Source organism: Clytia hemisphaerica, unplaced genomic scaffold, assembly GCF_902728285.1.
Source record: "Clytia hemisphaerica strain Z4C2 unplaced genomic scaffold, Clytia hemisphaerica genome assembly, whole genome shotgun sequence".
In the NCBI taxonomy this organism is placed as follows: domain Eukaryota; kingdom Metazoa; phylum Cnidaria; class Hydrozoa; order Leptothecata; family Clytiidae; genus Clytia; species Clytia hemisphaerica.
The window spans coordinates 346,352-354,628 of record NW_027103622.1 but is presented as its reverse complement, the minus strand read 5'-3'; the positions used below and the strand labels follow the sequence as shown (position 1 = coordinate 354,628).

At 34.4% G+C, this 8,277-nt stretch overlaps 1 long non-coding RNA gene across 2 annotated transcripts; it reads right to left on the bottom strand.

Moving 5' to 3' along the window:
- Nucleotides 1–5,912: 5,912 nt before the first annotated feature.
- Nucleotides 5,913–7,215, bottom strand: LOC136802454 (uncharacterized). 2 transcript variants are annotated; one of them, XR_010846007.1, is made up of 2 exons: nucleotides 7,032–7,215; nucleotides 5,913–6,826 (listed from the first exon to the last, which is right to left on the bottom strand). It is a non-coding gene; the product is annotated as an uncharacterized lncRNA (long non-coding RNA). The 2 variants fall into 2 exon arrangements; XR_010846006.1 differs by having other exon boundaries at nucleotides 7,041–7,215.
- Nucleotides 7,216–8,277: the final 1,062 nt, after the last annotated feature.

The following is an 8,277-nucleotide window of genomic DNA, read 5'->3' as shown; positions in this document are numbered from 1 at the left end:
GCAGCTATGTAAATAAGGAACTCTATAAGGAACTTTGAGGCTTAAATTCTCTGTAAAAATAAGGAACTCCAGGCTCAGAGCAAAGTTAAGGTTCCTTATAAAAAAAAAACGTGTAGTGTTTGATGTCTTTGGACCAAACTACCTTATCGGGGAAAACTTCGTCGGGGAAAATTTTCGTCGGGGAACATTTTCGTCGGGGAAAAATATTCGTCACTTGGCCAAAATTTCGTCACTTTTCCCCGACGAAGTTTTCCCCGATAAGGTATGAACATTTTTCTTGAGTAAAAAGGCGTAACCAAGTAGTGTAGGTGTTCGAGCTCCAAATTAGGTGTTTGGTGTTTTTGTGTGAAAGTATGATCATTTTTAATGAGTAAAAAGGCGTGACCAAGTAGTGTTCGGCGTTTTGGTCCAAATTGTGAACATTTCTTATGAGTGAAAAGGCGTGACCAAGTAATGTTTGGGGTTTTGGTGCAAACAATGAGCATCTTTAAAAGGACATAACAGTACATTGGCGTGACCAATTAGTGTTTGGTGTTTTGGTGCAAACTATAAGCATCTTTATGGAGAAAAAAATGTTACCAATTAGTGTTTGGTGTATTGGAAGAAAATTAGGAATATTTCTCATGAGTTAAAAGGCGTGACCAAGTAGTGTTTGGTGTTTTTGGTCCAAATTATGAACCTTTCTAACAAAGAAAAAAATGTGACCAAGTAGTGTTTGGTGTATTGGAAGCAATATATATGTGTATCCCCCTATTTAAAAAAAAATTCGAGCCCGTGCTATTGACAGCAGCAGTCCACCAGTAATTCAAAACCGAAAACATTGAAATTTGTATTAAAAATTATATGAAAAAAAGAGTTTAACATGGTACCGCAGGCAAAGAATTAGCTATCTACACTTGTTTTTTAGTTGTCCCATACCAAATATCTAAATCAATATAAATATGATAGATGTTTTGACCAAAAGTTGCTATCCCCCCTATTTTTACTTGACCCCCCATTTTATTCGGGAAATAGACTATCTTTACCAATCACTATGCGGATTTAGGCAAAGGATGCTCCATTCGCTATTCGTGCGCTTCTTGCGCTCAAGCCAGAGGAATGTAAACAGATGGAAAAACAGTTTCTTGAAAACAATGGATAAAACGGCTCCTTTGCGATGACAAATTTTGTTGGTAGAGTTTTTGCTGCAGTCAAAAGCTACGGTCCTTTGGCTTGAAGCCGAGGATTTTTATTCCCCCAAGGATCTCTGGGGGAATAATTGTAAAACGTTAAAGACGGAATAATGTCGAGGAAAAAACCGTGGTCGTCTGGTGCAGGCAAGTATTTCATGCACGACAGAAGCTTTTTAAATCTGGTACGGTGAACGAGGAAATTTGAGCGATTTTACAGACGAGGAGGAAAATTTCGGGATTTTTTCTGATAATCTGGTACGGTGGCCGCCATACTTGCCGCGCCGGGTGCTCGCGAAAGTTTGTACGCCTAAAGCAATGCATCAAAAGTTATGGCTAATTTTCTATGAAAAATTGGTCAAAAAGCACTATTTTCAAGATTTCGAGACAAATGAGCTTTTAGAAAATTTTTCCGAAATCTATTTTTTAGTTCCGTAAAAGATACACCATCTATTGAAAAAAAATTTCCGAATGTTTTTTCTTCGCCAAAAATAACCTCTTCAAAGTTGAAATACTCTTCTTCGCAAAAGTCTTCATTTACTTCTTCCTCAAATTTTTCTTTGCGATTCTTAAATTTTCAGACTTAGGGATAATTGGCCTAACAGAAAATGTATAACATGCCACACTTTTGTAGACTACATCGAGTAGAAATTGATATTTTGTAGGTGGCAAATATTAAAAATTCACTATGGTCAGAGCCCTTATTCTTCGTTATCAACATATAACCCCCCAATAAATACACATATTTATTTCTGGTGCAAATTGGTATTTGGCGGCTGGTCATGTGAGGTGACATCGTTACGTACAAAGTTGTGTAGGAGCGGGCGTCTGGGCATAGGCACGAAGTAAAGCTGCTTTTGGAAAGTGTGCTTCTTACCCAGGATGAAAACCTTGTGTTCTCTTGTTGTTTTTGTCTGCCAAACAGAGGTGCTTTATGATGTTTTCACAAGGAAAAACCTTAAGATTGCAGCCCAGTCCGCTACCTACATTCCTACCCTCGATAATACAATTACTTGAGATAACAATAATATTATAATACAACGTTTAACCTAAACAGTATTTTTTTTTGTGTTCCGCATAAGATACACAACTTGTATTAAACAGTGTAGAATACAGATTGGATTTTTATGTGCAGAAGAATTTTTTGCAATTTTTAAGATGTTATCACACCCGTCAAGACAGCTGAATTCTAGGGCAATTTTTGATTCCTTGCAGAGCAACATCATGCCTTCGGTAAGAAATGAATATTTTATATTTCAATTAAAATTCCGAGAAATATGTAACTTATGAAAAAACTTTTTGTCTTAAATGGTAGACTTCCAAGTGATTTCTGTGCAAGAAATTGGGTTGACGTGAAGGAATGTTTCAAAATTTAAAACAAACTATGCTGCGTTTTTTATGCTAAGTTCTCTTCTACAAATTTAAACTGAACTTTGCAATAACTTCTTACTTTTTTTAATTTAGATAAAAAAAACCAATGGTGTTCTAGCACGTCGTGTCATTTTCGCAGACGAGGATAAACTATCCATTTGTAATGTCCGTTTCATTCTTGATGAACTGCTAGCAAATATGAAAATAAAATTCTTCATTTCGTGCGTCTCTGGAACTCAATCCAACCCGAAAAAGCGTGGAGAAACAAGACCACAAGATCCCTTTCGTGCTTGTATCAATTTTTTCATCTGTTATGAAAAATCTATCATCCAGGAACATGAAATTTTCAGGGATTTCATAACGCTACCGACACCAAATTTGAAAATAAGCCGATGGTGACCAAATCTTCTACTAATGATAGAGAGTCAATATTCAGAAGGCTGCAACAAACTGTTAAAGTGAGAAAAATTTCTTCTATTATTTCCGTTAACTCAAATTTACAAATTTTATATTTCAGCGGCAGACCTAAAACTTTTAGCAAGGAATTAAAACCGAATTTCTGATATTTTTAATCATTTTTTTGCCTTTGTTTTAGGATCACAATAGCAAATGCATCCAAACACTCATAATTGACAGCCTGTTCCACTGCTTTGAAAAAGCTAATCCTACAATGCCTTGTGATATGGTTGACGAGACTGTTCGTGCCCAACGTCAGAAGTGTGTCGTCTTCACTGCTGTGATATCCGGATTGCAGAATCATTTTCCAACGCCAGCAAAAATCTGACAAAATCTAAACTTATCCATATTTATGCAGGTATGGGGATATTAGACGAGGATCTTCCTGAGGCACCGCCATCATCAAACCTATCGAAGGCGGCAGACAAAATCTCTGAATTGATGAAGAAGCTTAACTATCGATTTTACCGTGGCATGGTTTATTTTCAAACCTGAAGAAGGTAACTCAATTTAGGCACTTTGAAATTGTTTCATGGCTGTGAATTTCGTAAATTTTTAGGAGTAATTGAATAATTTCAACATAACGTTTTTCTTGATATTAAACTGTTTGAGTTTCCTATTGATTTAAAAAAATGTGAAATTTGTAAAGTGGAAAAATCCAGATTTTTACAGATTTTCTTTTTTTCTTCACCGACAGCAAAATTCACATTCAAACTTCTTTGCGATCCTGAAGAATTTCTATGCAAAGTACAAACGAACGCAGGACTGAAGGAATTAGTATTGGCAAACCATGCAAATCTTTTGAAGCATATGTCTAGCATTCATACTGAAGTAAGTACTTTGATTTTGATAAAATGGTTAGTCTACTAAAAATTTAAGGCTTGAATTCGTTAGCTCGTAATCTTTTACAACATGACCGTCAGATTTTTTTTTCATTTTTAAGTTTATAAATTGAAAAGTTCAACTGTGGTAGTCCATTTCATAGACCGTTAGACCGCCAGTAGGCCGTCTCATTTATGAGCATTTGTACTGGAAGACCGTAGGCCGTCAATTTTAGACTTTCAAAAGTTGTTCTTTTCGTTTTTTTCATTTATGACTGTTTTTAGAATTCTTTGAAAAGTAGCTCAACTGTAGTAGTCCATTTCATAGACCATTAGACTGCCAGTAGGCCGTCTCATTTATGAGCATTTGTACTGGAAGACCGTAGGCCGTCAATTTTAGACTTTCAAAAGGTGTTCTTTTCGTCATTTTCATCTATGACTGTTTGTAGAATTCTTTGAAAAGTAGCTCAACTGTAGTAGTCCATTTCATAGACCGTTAGACCGCCAGTAGGCCGTCTCATTTATGAGCATTTGTACTGGAAGACCGTAGGCCGTCAATTTTAGACTTTCAAAAGGTGTTCTTTTCGTTATTTTCATCTATGACTCTTTTTAGAATTCTTTGAAAAGTAGCTCAACTGTACACTGCATGAAAAATGATCTTTCCGACTGTCCGATAGACGGTGCAAAGGACTTCTTTCTTCGTATTTACATGCACCGTAAAGGATTTCTTTTCGAGTGCACGATAAGGACGAAAAGTATTCTTTTGAAGCTTTTCGAAAAGATTATATTTCCATTCTTTTCTGTAACCGAAAAGTTAACATTTTCTGTCCCGAAAAGTACTGGAAAGAATACCTGTTTCTTTTCAATTTACGAAAATGATATTTTTTCGGTCTCGAAATTGCAGGGGAAAGATTAATTTTCTGATACACTTTATAATGGAAAGACTAAATTACTTTTCGATTTTCCGAAAAGAACTACTATCAGACGGTGGAAATTCACGGAAAGAGAAGATATTCTGCTGGTAAATTTATATAAAAAGAAAAATTTCATCAAACCTTCCGAAAAGAAGTATACTATCAGAACGGGAAAGTGTACGAAAAGAACTAATTTTATGATAAAATATTTGTTAAAGGAATAGGTTTTCATCGAAGCTTCTGCATAAGAAAGCTTTCTAAATTCGATATTGTACAGGAAGAATTGATTTTTTGATCTTTTTGATGGAATGACTAAACTATTTATTTGGCGCACGAAAAATACTTTGCTAGACGACGAAAATTCACGAAAAGAAAAAATATTTTGCTGGTAAATTTATATAAAAAGAAAATTTTTATCAAACCTCCCGAAAAGAAATACTATCAGAACAGGAAAGTGTAAAAAAAGAACTAATTTTCTGACGTATTTAAAATACGAAGTTTTCATCAACCGACATTACTGCCATTTCAATGAAATTAGACGATAGATTAAATTCGATAAGATATTGAAATATGATATTCTTGGATGATTTTCTTCTTTAAAATTTAAAGAAAAGTATTGATATATAAATAACTCAAACTGATAAAAACGAAAAAAAGTTAAGAATATTTTTGTTAATTGTATATATAGTCTAGAAGTATAAAACCTTCAACTACTCAAAATGGAAACAATAAAGACAAAAACCCACAAAACAAAAAGACAATACAAATACAACAAAAATCTAGAATGAACATTCACAGAAAATCAATCAGGTTGGAGTAGAAAAGGAAAATATAATGACATAGAAATCCGTCAATGTAGAACTAGTGATCTGAAATGACTTTAAGGAAGAAAGTAACTCAATATGAGTTAAGATGGAAAGAAGTAACTCAATATGAGTCAAAAAATATTTCAAAAAAACACATTATCTGTTCCTCAGTTTTCGACCTACACAGGATTTCGGCCATTTGTGAAAATATCCTCCTATATGATGGAAATAGGGTTGTGTAGGTAGGCCAAGCAGTGTTAGCTAGACACCACCACAGATAAAAAAATGTAAAAAGATGTGTTTAGTGAAAGTATGAAACGCGCGCAAATATAAAATAAACTAAAACTTAAACTCCACGGAACCAGCCGAAGAAACTAAAATAACAATGAAAAAAGAAGTGTACTTTCTACTAGACAAAGTTGCCACACCTTTGACACGTTTCTGCCACAACGTTGTAGAAAGCATACTAGATGGGAAGGAACTGGGATTGGATCGCCACTATCCAACCCTGTGGCTCTCACACACATTTTACAGTTCAAAGAAGAAGATGGAAAGAGTGGGAAAAGAATGAGAATTTAAAAAAGTCGGACTATAACCCGGTTCCAAGCCCCGTACACCGTGACCGCTCACCGCCAGAGCTGGCGAACGAGTGAATCTTGAGAGAGTTGAAATCTTGAAAATTCTGAAAAATGACGAACTATAACCCGTCGAAGACTGTAATCTAACTTTGCGTTTTCAGCACCTTGACATCGCATTATATATATATGTACTCATAATTCTTGTGCTAAAAATCTCAAGTATACCTTATTTACACAAAATGACTTAAATTAAAAAAATAATAAATTATAATATCTAATTTCTTGTAAAAAATGACAAAAATTGATGTGGTATAGTAGGAACTTCGATATAGGGTTAGGGGGCTATTTCTGACAAAATTTGACATTTTAAAGCATTATTCGAATTTAAGAAATGAGAATTAGGTTGCGGTTAAAAAAATTGTTTTCGTATAAAAAAGGATGAACCAACTAACAAAAGAAGTCGGACAATTTCAATTGCTTTCTCCGATTTTCCGTTCAAACAATCTGTATTTCCCCCTCATTGAAGATGTTTCTTTGGTTGTGTTGTCGAACAATCATATTTACTTCCTTTTCTTATAACCATATTTATATCTTTGTCTTCTGATGAGACGATGTTCATTCTGTGATAAGTTTTCTCCACACGTCTTTGACATTCCAGCGAATTGATGTTTCGGCTCTCTCCGCTGGGCTCGCAATACGTTTTTCGATTTTCTGTCGAGAGAAAATGATAAAATTATACTCTCCTTCTTAAACAGGATTATCTAACAGATTAATTGCCCCTTTATCTTTATTTCAAATTGAAAATAATCAGTGGAAATCCAAAATGACTTGAAGATTACAAAAAAACATAATAGCAAGAAAGAAATTATGTGTTTTAGACAGGCTATTCCAAAAATAACTAAAAAAGTGGACTTACCGTACTTACATGATCATTGCAGGGCCTTAGCATTATTGACGCAAATATTCATCGCAAAGTCTTTACTTCTTACATTTGTTTCACTCTTTGGCTTACTGTAAAGTCCGTGTGAAAACATGTTACAAGATTTCGTGACAAATCAAGGGCTTCTCTTTCCCTCTTTTAATTTCTGCCAATTAAAATCTCTTTATTAACATTTTTCTATGAGACTTAATTGGACTGCAATTGAATATATCGTAATTTTTCCACAATTATAAATGTGTTAACACAGGGTCCCAAAGGGAATGGTGACATCAAATAAAAAAATTATACATTTCCAAATCCTTTTTCCGAAAAATTATCCTTTCCAAATTTTGAAACAGAAAAGAATTAGTTTTTGTGATATCAAAAATTGAGAAATGTTTGTTTTTCGATTCGATGGCAAACTAATTATTTTCGGGCAATTGTTATAATTGAAAGGATATATTTATTCTACAGAAAAAGTGGAAAGGTGTTATATCCTGTTAATTGGAAAAGAAGTCATTTTCGCCACTTTTGGATTTCCGAAAAGAGCCATTTTTCTGACATTAGGAAAATGGAAAGGTTCTCTATCCCGATAAATCGTAAAGAATCAATTTTGAAAGCTTTTGGCTTTCGAAAAGAGCCACTATTCTGAAAAAAAAAATGGAAAGGTTTTATGTCTTGGTGATTCGTAAAGAGTCTATTTTTGACAGCTTTGGATTTCCAAAAAGAGCTTTCTAATAAAGTTTTAATTAATGCTTTCAGGTTTCTTTAAAATCAATCTCTGCTCTAATTTGTTGTCCTAAAATTTACCATGAAATCACAAATTGCGATGAAGTTAAAATATGTTCATTCAAAAGGGCATTGAATAGGGCTAGAGCTTTAGCAAAAGTGAAACTTTTTAGAAGTACGAGCGTGGCAAGCTCAGAGGATATTATTTTTTTCTAGTGGGACCGACTTAAAGCCTTTTTTGGCAATTATTTTCCACTGGGGTGACCAGCGGATGGGAGCCAAATTGGTCACAGAGGAGGGTGTACAGTGAGTCGGGGACTCTCACTGGGCCTGTGACACCCGTTAGGTCATTCTTCTTAACTAAGGCTCCGAAAAGGTGGATAATTCCTTTTGCCGTTTTTCATTAAAATACCGGGTGCGCCACAAAAAAGTTTCTCTCTTTGAAACTAATTTTCTCAAAATCTAAAAATTTTAAAAGAACCATTCCTATTTCATTGGAAAGAAGAAAGATAGA